Below are 16,008 nucleotides of genomic sequence, written 5' to 3'. Positions count from 1 at the left end.
GGCCTGAACAGACAGAAACATTATGGTTACTAAGTTGAATACATTTTGAGCTGTCTGCCTCTTACTCTATTTTTCCCCATAAGCCATATAATTTTCACAGGGTATTCTGCTGAATGCAGGCAGGAAAATGGAAATCTTATTCTAGCACTGACATCTATTCTGATACCATCACAGAACAACACATTCACTACCATAGCACGTTTCTTTCCCCAGGAAGGTCCCACAAGGCCATACTGGAGGATGCATATGCTGGACAGCCAGCTCACCTCCCACCAACTCCTTCCCATAGCTGCCCCACCAGGTGAATACCGCCAAGGAACAACTTCCAGACCAAGATCAAGGACCCTAAGTGCTGAGTCATGGAAAGTATCTACATATTGAGTCACTGGATACGCATCTCCACAAAATTATAATAAAGTATTTTGATACTGGTTATACTGCTATAACAAATTACTGTATCTTAAAAAAAAAAAAATTCATTTTGCCTTTCACAAAGATGGTGCTGAAAGCTTAGAAGGAAGCTCCAGCCCCTCCTAAAGCCGAAGCCAAAGCAAAGGTTTTGAAGGCCAAGAAAGTGGTGCTGAAAGGCACCCACAGTCACACAAAAAAGATCTGCCGGTCACTGTCACTACTTTCTAATGACCCAAGACTCTGCATCGCTAAAGGCAGCCCAAATACCCTCAAAAAAGCACTCCCAGGAGAAACAAGCTTCATCACTATGCCATCATCAAGTTCCCACTGATACTGAGTCAGCCATGAAGAAAACAGAAGACAACAACACACTTGTGTTCATTGTGGAGGTCAAGGCCAACAAGCAGCAGATCAAACAGGCTGGGAAGCAGCTCTATGACATTGATGTGGCCAAGGTCAACACCTTGATCAGGCCTGATGGAGAGAAGAAGGCATATGTTCTGCTGGCCCCTGACTATGATGCTTTGGATGTTGCCAACAAAATTGGGATCATCCGAACTGAGTCCAGCTGCTAAATCTAATATAAATTTTTTTGCCATTAAAAAAAAAGGGAAAAAAAAGATCTCATTTTAAAATAATCTTTGCCCCAGCATGGGGCTTGAACTCACAACCCCTGAGATCAAGAGTTGCATGCTCCACTGACTGAGCCAGCCAGGTGCCCCACAAGTTAGTACATCTAATAGCCAAGATGAGTTCTGAGAGGTGGATCTACCAAATATGTGCCGTGAGGAGTAAATACTAGCATTTTGTGCTCAGGTACCATTTTCTCTCATTCGAAGTATATTTCCATTTATTTGCTCATTAAATGAAAGTGCCTAAAAAAAGAACATGATGGTAAGAAAATAATAGATTTTATAAAATGGAGTGTTTTTGTTTTGTTTTGTTTTGTTTAAAGTTCTATTCCTTGAGCCACTGGTTCAAGGCCTGTGGTATTTTTGGCAGCAGGAGGTGTCTGTCTGCTCAGGTTTAAGTGCCCACAGCACTCACTAGAGGAACCCACCACCTTTCTAGGAACTAGGGGGACCAGCTGTCCCGGTTTGCCAGGCCTGAAGGAGGTTTCCAGGATGGAGGAATCTCAATTTTAAAACTGGGGCAAATCAGGAGTCGGTCACCCTCCCAGAGACAACAGGGTTGACAAGCTGTTACTCCCAACTTTATTATATAAACAGAGCCAGCATGACTGGAACTTTATTTTACTACACGAACAAAGACACGTTGATGCTCTAGTCTCAAAACGAGAGTCACAAAGTGTTGCAAACACTAACCCCTAAGAGTGGCGAAAGATTTGTTGAGAAGTGGGTGGGATATGAGACTGCCCTCTGCTCAGCTGCCAAGGGATTTTTCACCTCTCCTGGACTCTGCATTTTAGACCTTTCTCTGTAAGGTTTTTTTTTTTTTTTTTTTTTTTTTTTAAATCAAAGCCCTGGTCAATCCCATTCTGCTCTAATGAGGTTGTTGAATTCAAGACCATCAGCTTATTCTTCACCACAATTCTCAGTTGCACTTTCAATAAATCCTACCTATTTAAATTCATACATGCCTGTGCTGAGCCTCACAGAAGAGGTGGCTAGGGCTGCTACTCTCACAGGACGAGAAGTGCAAATGTGGCCTGACTCCCGACAGTATACCTCTCTCCCGCCCTCATGTCAATCACCACGCACCAGAAAGATGCCTCAGGTACTCATTAAATAGTTTGTTCACTTGAGTTTTTATATTTGCCTATGCATTTAAAAGGAAAAGGAAAATGTGCACTAAATCCTAGCTTTCCTGCTCTGCTGTCCTTTATAACTCAAACATGATTTACTGGTTTTGATTAGCACACGACCTCAGACAGACTTTCAAACTGCAGTGTTTGGAGATCTGAAATATTGTCAAATCTTTTAAAGAGCACTGTGATAAATTAGAAAACATCATCACTACACTCCTGTCTTGAATCACTGTCGTCACACGTCGTGGACTGGGAGGTCTGGCTCATTAAAAATGTGAAGGCTGTAATGTCTGATGAATAAGACACTCAGATCAACACAATTGGTTTCCTCCTGGCATAAAACAATTAAAATGCCAACAGCTCCGTGGTTTAGCGGTAGAGCAAAGAACAGCGCCTGCAGGCCTGGGGTCAAGCTCTCCCTTCCACTGGCAACAGAGCCCAAGAATGCAGTGACATTAGCCAGTGCACACCAGGCTCATGAGATGAAGGGATGCCGCGTGCTTTTTTAGTGTCCACTTGGGGCTGACTGAAACAAAAGCACCAATAGAGTTAAGGGAGTTGAGCCCTTATTGTGGGAGGTGAGGCAATATCTTTTTGCCTTGCCCCCAAACCAGAATCCCACATACAATGTGGTTAAGTCAGGAATGTGACATCTTCTCTTCCACACCTGTGAGCCAGAGCACATCCCAGAAAGATCTTATTTCCTCTTCACACAAATGCTAGAGAACAAAGTCATGCCTTGTCTGGGTTATGCTGTTTGTTTTCCAGTCTGCTGGCATTAAAATTGTACCCTAAGCACCTATTACGTCTCATGATGCTCTGTTAAGTCCTTTCAAAAGTTCTGACTTTGAACACTGGGGCCATTTGGAAGGAAAGAAAAACAAAAAAACAAAAACCAGACAGCTTCATGTTATCATGGGGGGAAAATCACTCAAATTCCATTTTAAACATAATAATTAAATAGAAGGTACATTGTATGAAGTATACAAAAGTGGGGAAAAAAACAAACCCAGCCTCATCAGCTTCAATAAGCTGTTTGGGTTTTGTTCCTTTTGCCATTCTTCAAGGGGCGTGGGGGGGTAGAGTTCCATAGGAGATGTCATGAACAATGAACTGGGGCCTGAGATGCTAATACAGAAAAGCTCTTTTGTTTTCTAATTACTGACCTCCCAGAGGTTTTGTGATAAGAGTTTATACAAGCAATTACATAGCACCAGAGTTCTCATAATCAATTATTGAGGACCTTGGTCCAAGCAGGATGTAAAACTGCTCATGCTTGGATTAACACAGTAAAGTTAAATCCTGTCTCTCTCAGTACTTTCTTATTCTTTAAAAAAGATTTATTTATTTTAGAGAAAGAGAGAGAGAGCATGAGAACACATGGGGAAGGGGCCGAGGTGGGGGGGGTGTGCGGAGAGAATGTGTGTTGTGTGTATCAGTCTGGAGCAGATCCCAAGCTGAGCTCAGAGCCCAACATGGGGCTCAATATCATGACCCTGAGATCATGACCTGAGCTGAAACCAAGAGTCAGATGCTTAATGGACTGTGCCACCCAGGTGCCCCACTCAGTACTTTGTTAACAGGAAAAATTCTTTTCTTTTTTTTTTTTTTTTTTTTTTTTTTTTTTTTTTTAAATAGATTTTATTTATTTTATTTGACAGAGAGAGATGACAAGCAGGCAGAGAGGCAGGCAGAGACAGAGAGGGAAGCAGGCTCCCTGCTGAGCAGAGAGCCCGATGTGGGGCTCCATCCCAGGACCCTGAGATCATGACCTGAGTGGAAAGCAGAGGCTTAACTCACTGAGCCACCCAGGTACCCCAAAGGAAAAATTCTAATGGGTTGATTTTAGGCACAAGGTAGAGGGCAATTATTAGGAATCAAGGTGTGAAATGAAAGGCATAATTTAGAGAGACTAGAAAACAATTTATGGCAACGAGAGTTTTCTGTCAAAAAGTATGTAATCATGGTCACTGGAGGGCTATTTTTCTAAGCACTACATATATCACAGTAATTCCTCTTTTTTTTTTTTTCCTTTGTGAGAGAGGCAGGGGAGGGTCAGAGAGAGAATCTTAAGCAAGCTCCATGACCAGCATGGAGCCCTCACAACCCTGAGATCATGACCTGAGCCAAAATCAAGAGTCAGATGCTTAATCAAGTGAGCCACCCAGGTGCCCTTCAGGCTGTGATGATTCTTAAAACTTTCTGAGTTACTGCCAAACTTGAGAACCAGAGGAACACCAATGAATTCTCTTCAGAAAATGACATCACTAAAACTACATGCAGATTTTTTCATACAGTCTGAACTGATTCCATTAATAGATCCGGGGACCCCAGATCAAGGACCTCAGGATTAGAGTGTCAGAATGTTGAACTATCATGATCATTTTCATGATCTAGCCATAATTTCAGAGCATACTGCAGAGGAAATACCTTCTGTGAAAGTTAAGTATTTGAAGGTAATTCCTTTTGAGCAAGCGCACAGTCTAGGGAGATTTCTGTGAAGGGGGAAACTGCTTACATGATTTCTTACACCCTCCCTCAGTGATAAAAATACAACCAACCAAATAAAAACAAAACAAACTAAAAAATCTCATTCAGTTTGTATATCATGTTTCCTTCAAGAAAGATGGAACCTGGACCCTTTTATCTGATGAAGGCAACTGCCAGCAAGAAAAGCAGAAATGGGAGCTATGGATCCTACATAGAGAGCTAAATAGCGATCTAAAATAGAGGAACCTCAGACTATGAGGAGCTGAGTCAGACTCTTTTTCCGCACACACAATCCTTCATTCCTCCTTCCCTTTTCTTCTCTATTGAAGTCATTATCAGCGATGTACCAACATTAATGCAGATAACAGATCAATGGAAACTAACTCCATTGTACCCATTCTTCCTAATTATATACAATGCCAATGTTTATCACTTCATTTCATATTATAGTTACTATTTTTGTACTACGAAAACCAAAATTATTGAGAGCTTCTCATAGCTTTGCCAATGACCCTGAACTCTTATTTTTCCTTTTAAGGTAAAAAATAGTATCGGCCAAGAATTTGTAATTGTTTTTAATACGGTGTTCTATGTTTTGTCTCTCAGAGAGGGCTGCAGACAACTCTCCCAAGAAGCTAGAGATTTATTGGGCCTCTGGTCCCCACCTGCAGAAGGTGGGTGTTTTATATTTTATGGTTAACAGAGCTGAAGCTATCAGAGAAATACTTCATATTCCTATTCTCTGGACAAAGTTTAGTTTCTCTTACCAGTAACAATGATTGCTCTTATCATCAGAAGACCAACTCATAGTCTCCTGTTTCTGCTCTTCACAGACTAACTTGGCTTCTGTCGTCTCACTCTGGGTCTGTCATTTTACAGTTGTGGTGTACCAGACCTTGGTCTGGAAGCTCAGCATACTAATGACACTTGCTCACTTTCATCTTCTTGGCTGAACTCTCTCGACACTTGCACCCTGTTCATCCTGGGCACGTGAATTACTTGTTCTCTCCTTGCTAGGAGACAAGGAAGGCTTATAGTTGATGGTGTCCCTCTGTGACCCGGCATGGTGGCTCTGAGATCCCAAAGACTGCAAATCTTCAGGAATCAGTTAAGGAGGGAAAAGGAGGGGCGCCTGGGTGGCTCAGTGGGTTAAGCCGCTGCCTTCGGCTCAGGTCATGATCTCAGGGTCCTGGGATTGAATCCCGCAAGGGGCTCTCTGCTCAGCAGGGAGCCTGCTTCCCTCTCACTCTCTCTGCCTGCCTCTCTGCCTACTTGTGATCTCTGTCAAATAAATAAATAAAATCTTTAAAGAAAAAAAAGGAGGGAAAAGGAAAATGTGGAGTTGGGGGAATGCCTCTTAGCCCATGTGGTACAAGATTGCCATAGCAACCATACCTAACTGTCCCTCTACCTTGCTCCTCAAACAGATCTGCCTGCTGGTTTGGTGTTCAAGGGCATTTGCACAGAACTGCCTCAGTTCTGTGATCCATGTAATATTACTTTTATACAACTTTAATTTATCCCATTTCTTTCCCTGAGTAGTAATAAAGAAGGGACTAAGAGTTTCAAAATCAAGTATGTACATATTCATGTGCATTTTTGACCAGCGTTTTGCACCTGTTTAGATGCAACAAGGCCATTCCTCATTTCCTTTCCTTGAACGTTTGCGTTTCCTTGTCCTTCATTCTCCCTTCCCTGAACGCACTCCTACACACACCCACACCATCTGAATGTCAGTTGGTGATATAGAAGGACCATTCTAAAGAGAAATTCTAAACATAAAGAGATGGGGTCTTAAGCATCTTGCAAACTCAGAACCCTTCTGCAATTATGGCAAAGCAGAGGAAGTGTAAGGAAAAACCAGTGTCGGCATAATGAAATTTAAACCTTTTCCATTTGATAGGTCTTTCTCTTAAATAAGAGGGAGGTTCACTTCCCTAACTTTCAAGCAACAAGAAAACAGGATGTTCTTTAGAGGTTCTGAGGAAATAGAGGGATAGAAAACCTTGCTCTGACTGTTTCAGTGGCCTGTGAAGCCTGGAGGCCATGGTGTGTGTTGCCCACCCTGGGTCGGTAGCTGATCTTCCATAATAAAGAAGTGTGAGGAGTTGGATAAAAGCCAATAGCAAGAACACAGTGCCAACATTCAGACCAGACACCAGAAGCACAACCAGGAGCTGAGCACAAAGGTGGAATCAAGAGGCTCTGAAACCATCTGCATGGGGCGGACATACCACATCTGACGATGAGCTCAGGAGGCTGAGGGGAGTTGGCTCAGGATGCAGTTTGCAACCCTTTTCAGACTCAGAAGGGGCTCGATCTCTAGTCCAGTGCGTTTCACTCTGCTATCCCCTCTTCCCTCACTCTCTTTCCTTATTGAAGTCCTTGACCTGCATTCCTTTCCATGTCTGACACTCACAAGAGGCTCTCATTTTCATTCCCACACTTGTTTTCCTCCATTGGAAATCTTTCCTGACTATCTCTGGGATCAAAGGCAGTAACAGGAATGACTTTTCACCCTTCCCGAGATAGGCTTTACATTATCTCTAAGGTTTGCTAACATTTCTGTGGCTGTAATTAGTACATTAGTGACTGTTTTCCAGCTCTCTATTTTCGGGACCCTCAGTGCAATGCTCTTCTGCCTCCCCTGGAAGTTAGCATGGTCACTCAGCCTATTCAGACCAATGAAATGAGCACCTCCAGTTGGCTGGGTTAAGGGCAGTGTTCATCTTGTCACGACTCTTCCCCCTGCCAAGCTGACTGAGGAAGGACATGTGGAGATGGAGCCTCTGTTGGCCTGTGTCTCTTAGCAGAGCCCCCAGTCATACTGGACATACCATGTGAGCGAGAAATAAACATGCACCATGGTAAGCCATAGCAAAACCTAGTCCATTCTGAAAGATACATGCCTTTCAGGTCTAATTTGGATCGTAAGTCCTCAGACATAAACTGCAACTTACCAACTCTTCAAAATAATCCGAGTGAGCTGGTTGGTTTTGTCATTCTTTATTCCAAAAAGGAAAACAAAGGGTGGAGAATCCACAAAATTTCCTTAAGAACTCACAACTAGTAAGTGGCCAAGTTGAAACTTGTACCCAGATTCTACTATTCTAAATCTCATACTCTTTCTACTTTACTGTGATGGCAGAAGACAAGATTCACTTCTGAAAGGCAATGGAACAAAATTTAAGAAGATAATGAGAAAAACATACCAGTCATATAAGAAAATGCACGTTTTTATGTTAAAAAATGAAGAGTAGTTCTGGAGACATCTACCAAGATTTAGACTGTTTTATTTTTGCTTGTGTTTTTTCCTTCTGGTAAGAGAAAAGTTTCCAGGCATCCTGCAAAAATCTTGGGATTCTCATCCGAATATCATCCTCATGCTGGGTAAATTGAGCTTAAGATAATTTGAATCTGAGTAAAATTCAAGCAATAGCATTTTTTGAAATGATAAGCATGACAGATCATGTATTTCAAAAAGGATCTGGAGGGGGAGGAGTCAAGATGGCGGAGAAGTAGCAAGCTGAGACTGCTTCAGCTAGCCGGAGATCAGCTAGATAGCTTATCTAAAGATTGCAAACACCTGAAAATCCATCGGCAGATCGAAGAGAAGAAGAACAGCAATTCTGGAAACAGAAAAACAACCACTTTCTGAAAGGTAGGACCGGCGGAGAAGTGAATCCAAAGCGACGGGAAGATAGACCCCGGGGGGAGGGGCCGGCTCCCGGCAAGCAGCGGAGCAACCGTGCACAAAATCAGGACTTTTAAAAGTCTGTTCCGCTGAGGGACATCGCTCCAGAGGCTAAACCGGGGCGAAACCCACGCGGGGTCAGCGTGGCCTCAGGTCCTGCAGGGTCACAGAAGGATCGGGGGTGTCTGAGTGTCGCAGAGCTTGCGGGTATTGGAACGGGAAAGCCGGCTACAGAGACAGAGCCAACAGTAAGCTCGCAGCTCGGTGTTACCTTGAACCGGTCGCAGGCTCGGTGAGCTCGGAGCGCGGCCGGAGGTCAGGCAGACGGGAGTAACTGGGCGCTGTTCTCTGAGGGCGCACTGAGGAGTGGGGCCCTGGGCTCTCGGCTCCTCTGGGCCGGAGACCAGGAGGCCGCCATTTGTATTCCCGTCCTCCGGAACTCTACGGAAAGCGCTCAGGTAACAAAAGCTCCTGAAAGCAAACCCGAGCGGATTACTCACCCCGGCCCCGGGTAAGGGCGGTGTAATTCCGCCTGGGGCAAAGACACTTGAGAATCACTACACCAGGCCCCTCCCCCAGAAGATCAACAAGAAATCCAGCCGAGACCAAGTTCACCTACCAAGGAGTGCGGTTTCAATACCAAGGAGAGCAGCAGAATTCCAGAGGAGGAGAAAGCCAAACACGGAACTCATGGCTTTTTTCCTGTGATTTTTTTTTAGTCTTGCAGTTAATTTAATTTTTTCTTTTTCTTTTTCTTTTTTTCTCGCCTTCGGGTAAAATTTTTTTTTAAACTGTTACCTTTTTCTTTTTTAACGATTTTTTACTAGTTTATCTAATATATATATTTTTTCTTTTTTACATTTTTCTTAGGTGTTTTCTTTTTTTAAAAATTCTTTTCTTTTTTTTTCTTTTCTTTTTGTTTTTTTTTTCTTTCTTCCTTTTTGAACCTCTTTTTATCCCCTTTCTCCCCACTCACGATTTTGGATCTCTTCTAATTTGGTTAAAGCATATTTTCCTCGGGTTGTTGCCACACTTTTAGTATTTTACTTGCCCCTTCATTTACTCTTATCTGGACAAAATGACAAGACATAAAAATTCAACACAAAAAAAAGAACAAGAGGCAGTACCGAAGGCTAGGGACCTAATCAATACAGACATCGGTAATATGTCAGATCTAGAGTTCAGAATGACAATTCTCAAGGTTCTAGCCGGGCTCGAAAAAGGCATGGAAGATATTAGAGAAACCCTCTCGAGAGATATAAAAGCCCTTTCTGGAGAAATAAAAGAACTAAAATCTAACCAAGGTGAAATCAAAAAAGCTATTAATGAGGTGCAATCAAAAATGGAGGCTCTAACTGCTAGGATAAATGAGGCAGAAGAAAGAATTAGTGATATAGAAGACCAAATGACAGAGAATAAAGAAGCTGAGCAAAAGAGGGACAAACAGCTACTGGACCACGAGGGGAGAATTCGAGAGATAAGTGACACCATAAGACGAAACAACATTAGAATAATTGGGATTCCAGAAGAAGAAGAAAGTGAGAGGGGAGCAGAAGGTATACTGGAGAGAATTATTGGGGAGAATTTCCCCAATATGGCAAAGGGAACGAGCATCAAAATTCAGGAGGTTCAGAGAACGCCCCTCAAAATCAATAAGAATAGGCCCACACCCCGTCACCTAATAGTAAAATTTACAAGTCTCAATGACAAAGAGAAAATCCTGAAAGCAGCCCGGGAAAAGAAGTCTGTAACATACAATGGTAAAAATATTAGATTGGCAGCTGACTTATCCACAGAGACCTGGCAGGCCAGAAAGAGCTGGCATGATATTTTCAGAGCACTAAACGAGAAAAACATGCAGCCAAGAATACTATATCCAGCTAGGCTATCATTGAAAATAGAAGGAGAGATTAAAAGCTTCCAGGACAAACAACAACTGAAAGAATTTGCAAATACCAAACCAGCTCTACAGGAAATATTGAAAGGGATCCTCTAAGCAAAGAGAGAGCCTACAAGTGGTAGATCAGAAAGGAACAGAGACCATATACAGTAACAGTCACCTTACAGGCAATACAATGGCACTAAATTCATATCTCTCAATACTTACCCTGAATGTGAATGGGCTAAATGCCCCTGTCAAAAGACACAGGGTATCAGAATGGATAAAAAAACAAAACCCATCTATATGTTGCCTCCAAGAAACACATTTTAAGCCCGAAGACACCTCCAGATTTAAAGTGAGGGGGTGGAAAAGAATTTACCATGCTAATGGACATCAGAAGAAAGCAGGAGTGGCAATCCTTATATCAGATCAATTAGATTTTAAGCCAAAGACTATAATAAGAGATGAGGAAGGACACTATATCATACTCAAAGGGTCTGTCCAACAAGAAGATTTAACAATTTTAAATATCTATGCCCCCAATGTGGGAGCAGCCAACTATATAAACCAATTAATAACAAAATCAAAGAAACACATCAACAATAATACAATAATAGTAGGGGACTTTAACACTCCCCTGACTGAAATGGACAGGTCATCCAAGCAAAAGATCAGCAAGGAAATAAAGGCCTTAAACGACACACTGGACCAGATGGACATCACAGATATATTCAGAACATTTCATCCCAAAGCAACAGAATACACATTCTTCTCTAGTGCACATGGAACATTCTCCAGAATAGATCACATCCTCGGTCCTAAATCAGGACTCAACCGGTATCAAAAGATTGGGATCATTCCCTGCATATTTTCAGACCACAATGCTCTAAAGCTAGAACTCAACCACAAAAGGAAGTTTGGAAAGAACCCAAATACATGGAGACTAAACAGTATCCTTCTAAAGAATGAATGGGTCAACCGGGAAATTAAAGAAGAATTGAAAAAAATCATGGAAACAAATGATAATGAAAATACAACGGTTCAAAATCTGTGGGACACAACAAAGGCAGTCCTGAGAGGAAAATATATAGCGGTACAAGCCTTTCTCAAGAAACAAGAAAGGTCTCAGGTACACAACCTAACCCTACACCTAAAGGAGCTGGAGAAAGAACAAGAAAGAAACCCTAAGCCCAGCAGGAGAAGAGAAATCATAAAGATCAGAGCAGAAACCAATGAAATAGAAACCAAAAAAACAATAGAACAAATCAACGAAACTAGGAGCTGGTTCTTTGAAAGAATTAATAAAATTGATAAACCCCTGGCCCGACTTATCAAAAAGAAAAGAGAAAGGACCCAAATAAATAAAATCATGAATGAAAGAGGAGAGATCACAACTAACACCAAAGAAATACAAACTATTATAAGAACATACTATGAGCAACTCTACGGCAATAAATTTGACAATCTGGAAGAAATGGATGCATTCCTAGAAACATATAAACTACCACAACTGAACCAGGAAGAAATAGAAAGCCTGAACAGACCCATAACCAGTAAGGAGATTGAAACAGTCATTAAAAATCTCCAAACAAACAAAAGCCCAGGGCCAGACGGCTTCCCAGGGGAATTCTACCAAACATTTAAAGAAGAACTAATTCCTATTCTCCTGAAACTGTTCCAAAAAATAGAAATGGAAGGAAAACTTCCAAACTCATTTTATGAAGCCAGCATCACCTTGATCCCAAAACCAGACAAGGATCCCACCAAAAAAGAGAGCTATAGACCGATATCCTTGATGAACACAGATGCGAAAATACTCAACAAAATACTAGCCAATAGGATTCAACAGTACATTAAAAAGATTATTCACCACGACCAAGTGGGATTTATTCCAGGGCTGCAAGGTTGGTTCAACATCCGCAAATCAGTCAATGTGATACAACACATCAATAAGAGAAAGAACAAGAACCATATGATACTCTCAATAGATGCTGAAAAAGCATTTGACAAAGTACAACATCCCTTCCTGATCAAAACTCTTCAAAGTGTAGGGATAGAGGGCACATACCTCAATATCATCAAAGCCATCTATGAAAAACCCACCGCAAATATCATTCTCAATGGAGAAAAACTGAAAGCTTTTCCTCTAAGGTCAGGAACACGGCAGGGATGTCCATTATCACCACTGCTATTCAACATCGTACTAGAGGTCCTAGCCTCAGCAATCAGACAACAAAAGGAAATTAAAGGCATCCAAATCGGCAAAGAAGAAGTCAAATTATCACTCTTCGCAGATGATATGATACTATATGTGGAAAACCCAAAAGACTCCACTCCAAAACTGCTAGAACTTATACAGGAATTCAGTAAAGTGTCAGGATATAAAATCAATGCACAGAAATCAGTTGCATTTCTCTACACCAACAGCAAGACAGAAGAAAGAGATATTAAGGAGTCAATCCCATTTACAATTGCATCCAAAACCATAAGATACCTAGGAATAAACCTAACCAAAGAGACACAGAATCTATACTCAGAAAACTATAAAGTACTCATGAAAGAAATTGAGGAAGACACAAAGAAATGGAAAAATGTTTCATGCTCCTGGATTGGAAAAATAAATATTGTGAAAATGTCTATGCTACCTAAAGCAATCTACACATTTAATGCAATTCCTATCAAAGTACCATCCATCTTTTTCAAAGAAATGGAACAAATAATTCTAAAATTTATATGGAACCAGAAAAGACCTCGAATAGCCAAAGGGATATTGAAAAAGAAAGCCAACATTGGTGGCATCACAATTCCGGACTTCAAGCTCTATTACAAAGCTGTCATCATCAAGACAGCATGGTACTGGCACAAAAACAGACACATAGATCAATGGAACAGAATAGAGAGCCCAGAAACAGACCCTCAAATCTATGGTCAACTAATCTTCGACAAAGCAGGAAAGAATATCCAATGGAAAAAAGACAGCCTTTTCAATAAATGGTGCTGGGAAAATTGGACAGCCACATGCAGAAAAATGAAATTGGACCATTTCCTTACACCACACACAAAAATAGACTCAAAATGGATGAAAGACCTCAATGTACGAAAGGAATCCATCAAAATCGTTGAGGAGAACACGGGCAGCAACCTCTTCGACCTCTGCCGCAGCAACATCTTCCTAGGAACAACGCAAAAGGCAAGGGAAGCAAGGGAAAAAATGAACTACTGGGATTTCATCAAGATCAAAAGCTTTTGCACAGCAAAGGAAACAGTTAACAAAATCAAAAGACAACTGACAGAATGGGAGAAGATATTTGCAAACGACATATCAGATAAAGGACTAGTGTCCAGAATCTATAAAGAACTTAGCAAACTCAACACCCAAAGAACAAATAATCCAATCAAGAAATGGGCAGAGGACATGAACAGACATTTCTGCAAAGAAGACATCCAGATGGCGAACAGACACATGAAAAAGTGCTCCATATCACTCGGCATCAGGGAAATACAAATCAAAACCACAATGAGATATCACCTCACACCAGTCAGAATGGCTAAAATCAACAAGTCAGGAAATGACAGATGCTGGCGAGGATGCGGAGAAAGGGGAACCCTCCTACACTGTTGGTGGGAATGCAAGCTGGTGCAGCCACTCTGGAAAACAGCATGGAGGTTCCTCAAAATGTTGAAAATAGAACTGCCCTATGACCCAGCAATTGCACTATTGGGTATTTACCCTAAAGATACAAATGTAGTGATCCAAAGGGGCACATGCACTCGAATGTTTATAGCAGCAATGTCCACAATAGCCAAACTATGGAAAGAACCTAGATGTCCATCAACAGATGAATGGATCAAGAAGATGTGGTATATATACACAATGGAATACTATGCAGCCATCAAAAGAAATGAAATCTTGCCATTTGCAACAACATGGATGGAACTAGAGCGTATCATGCTTAGCGAAATAAGTCAAGCAGAGAAAGACAACTATCATATGATCTCCCTGATATGAGGAAGTGGTGATGCAACATGGAGGCTTAAGTGGGTAGAAGAAGAATAAATGAAACAGGATGGGATTGGGAGGGAGACAAACCATAAGTGACTTTTAATCTCACAAAACAAACTGAGGGTTGCCGAGGGGAGGGGGTTTGGGAGAAGGGGTTGGGATTATGGACATTGGGGAGGGCATGTGATTTGGTGAGTGCTGTGAAGTGTGTAAACCTGGTGATTCACAGACCTGTACCCCTGGGGATAAAAATATATGTTTATAAAAAATAAAAAAATAATTAAAAAAAAAAAAAAAAAAAAAAAAAAAAAAAAAAAGGATCTGGAAAGATAGATACCAACTGGTAATGGTGGCTACCTCTGAGAAGAGATCAAGATTTGCTACAGGGTGGAAACTCTGAAGTTCTACTAGCTACAATAATGTGTTATTTGGATACTTTTCAATAAGAATGTATTTACTAATTATTTGTGTAATTAACAAACCTACACAAAATGTGTCAAATAACTACTGACCCCGTAACTGCAGGTTGGTGAGATGGTAATGTTTGGTAATTGCAATGGAAAACTAGACTTGTTTGGCATTTGGCTTACTTGGTCAGCACTGTCTAAGGCTTTGCTAAATATCCTTATGTTTAAGAGAAAATTATTCAGAAAAAAAAAATGAAGAAGTGAAATGTGTTTCCAGCTGAGCAATGTATATCCAAATTGCATTATTTTGTGATTTTTTTTTTTTTTTTTGGGTAATGATATCTATTCAAAGCATTAGTGAAATGATAAAGAAAAAGATACCTAAATAGAAATAATCATAAATGTCAACTATTACTCAACTTCTTTAGCTACAAACACACAAAACACATGTATGAAAAAAGAAAATCAAGAACCTCCATACTTTAAGGCACTCTGGTCATTACTCAGTTAAAGATTCGCCCTTTAAATTAACATGCTCTTATTATCTCCTCTTGTTTCCAGAAAGGAAACTAGGTTTCAATCTCTAATCTCTAAAGTGATCAACAATTACACAACGTAATGAGATTCTGTTGTTCCACAGTCATACGTTATTTTGAGGTACGATATAATGCTAGCAATAAGGCAATGGAATTATCGTCTTCATCCAATAACTAGTTTCTCTATAACCATATTTTATATTTTATAATGTGCATCAAGACAAAAGATTTGGATTTAGTAATTTTTATCTAAAACTTTAACTGGAGATTCTGAATTTCTTACTCTAAACATGATAGTTGTATGTTTCCTATGTCCATTTGTCTATCTATCTACCTACCTGCCCATCTACTTACCTAGCTACCTGCCTAATCTGTATCTTATTTATATATCTACACACATCCAACTTGGTCCCGAGCTCCTAGCTCTTAGCTGGTGAACTCAGAATCCAAGGGGAAGATATCGACGGCTGTGGACAATTCTAGGGAATTCACCAGCACTGAGGACTGTTTTGTCTGGATATTGCTTTTAGTTTGAGAGGAGAAAAACACTAATCTGTATTACTACTTGTCATTTCCATCAAAACAGATTAACACTTCCATTTTGTTATAATGTTCATCACCAGTAATAAAGGGTATGAATTTAAATACATGAGAAACACTGAAGTAACACTCATAGAACATCACCATCTTCATAAATATATTTGGAAGAAGTTGCTGACCATCTGTCTTAAGAGATTTCCACATACTTCCTGTGACACTTGCCCTCAATGAAGTTTTACTTTAGTAAAACTAAAACTTTATTTTATTTTACTTCTTA

At 40.7% G+C, this 16,008-nt stretch overlaps 1 protein-coding gene and 1 pseudogene across 4 annotated transcripts in view; one reads left to right on the top strand and one right to left on the bottom strand.

Annotated features, from left to right (window-relative positions):
- Positions 1 to 16,008, bottom strand: part of CDK14 (cyclin dependent kinase 14) — a 732,611-nt gene that overhangs the window by 13,159 nt on the left and 703,444 nt on the right. The window lies entirely within an intron of this gene.
- LOC131829354 (large ribosomal subunit protein uL23-like) lies at positions 497 to 1,880 on the top strand (annotated as a pseudogene).

This window comes from Mustela lutreola, chromosome 4, assembly GCF_030435805.1.
Source record: "Mustela lutreola isolate mMusLut2 chromosome 4, mMusLut2.pri, whole genome shotgun sequence".
Classification (NCBI taxonomy): Eukaryota; Metazoa; Chordata; class Mammalia; order Carnivora; family Mustelidae; genus Mustela; species Mustela lutreola.
Note: the sequence above shows the minus strand (reverse complement) of the source record. Positions and strands in the feature narration are given on the sequence as shown.